Raw genomic sequence first — 486 nt, 5'->3', positions numbered from 1 at the left:
GCCCTACCACGTTTTCCGTAACCTCAACTTGGGGCGTCGCCTACTGCGACCAGAGACGGAGGACTGCGCCGTCTCCAGAGCCATCCACGCCACCACTCAGGTCTGCAAGATCCTTGTTAACCTCAATATCTGCCTGCACCCACTGCTCTACGCCGCCCTGGCCGACAGCATGGAGAGCTGCTGCGGTGCCTGCTGCGGCACCAGCACCGTCAACGGGAAGCAGGCTGAGCACGTGGAGCTGCGGCCGGCAGCCTAGGAGAACCCCGGGGTGGCCAAGGCAGCTGGCACAGGGCTCAGCCTGGCCCTTGGGAACGCGTTTCCCTGCTGGAAAGGGCAGCAGTAACACGGGAGAAACGGGATTAAAGCTGAAACTGGAAGCACGGCCTCGTGTCGCACCTTTTTTTGGCAACGATCCCCCTTTTTCCCAGCTGAAAAGCTGGGGATGAGCCTAAAAAAAACCAGAAGAGTGGCGGGACACACTCCTCT

Source organism: Cariama cristata, unplaced genomic scaffold (assembly GCF_000690535.1).
Source record: "Cariama cristata isolate BGI_N322 unplaced genomic scaffold, ASM69053v1 scaffold24657, whole genome shotgun sequence".
Taxonomy (NCBI): domain Eukaryota; kingdom Metazoa; phylum Chordata; class Aves; order Cariamiformes; family Cariamidae; genus Cariama; species Cariama cristata.
This window is presented reverse-complemented; position numbering follows the sequence as displayed.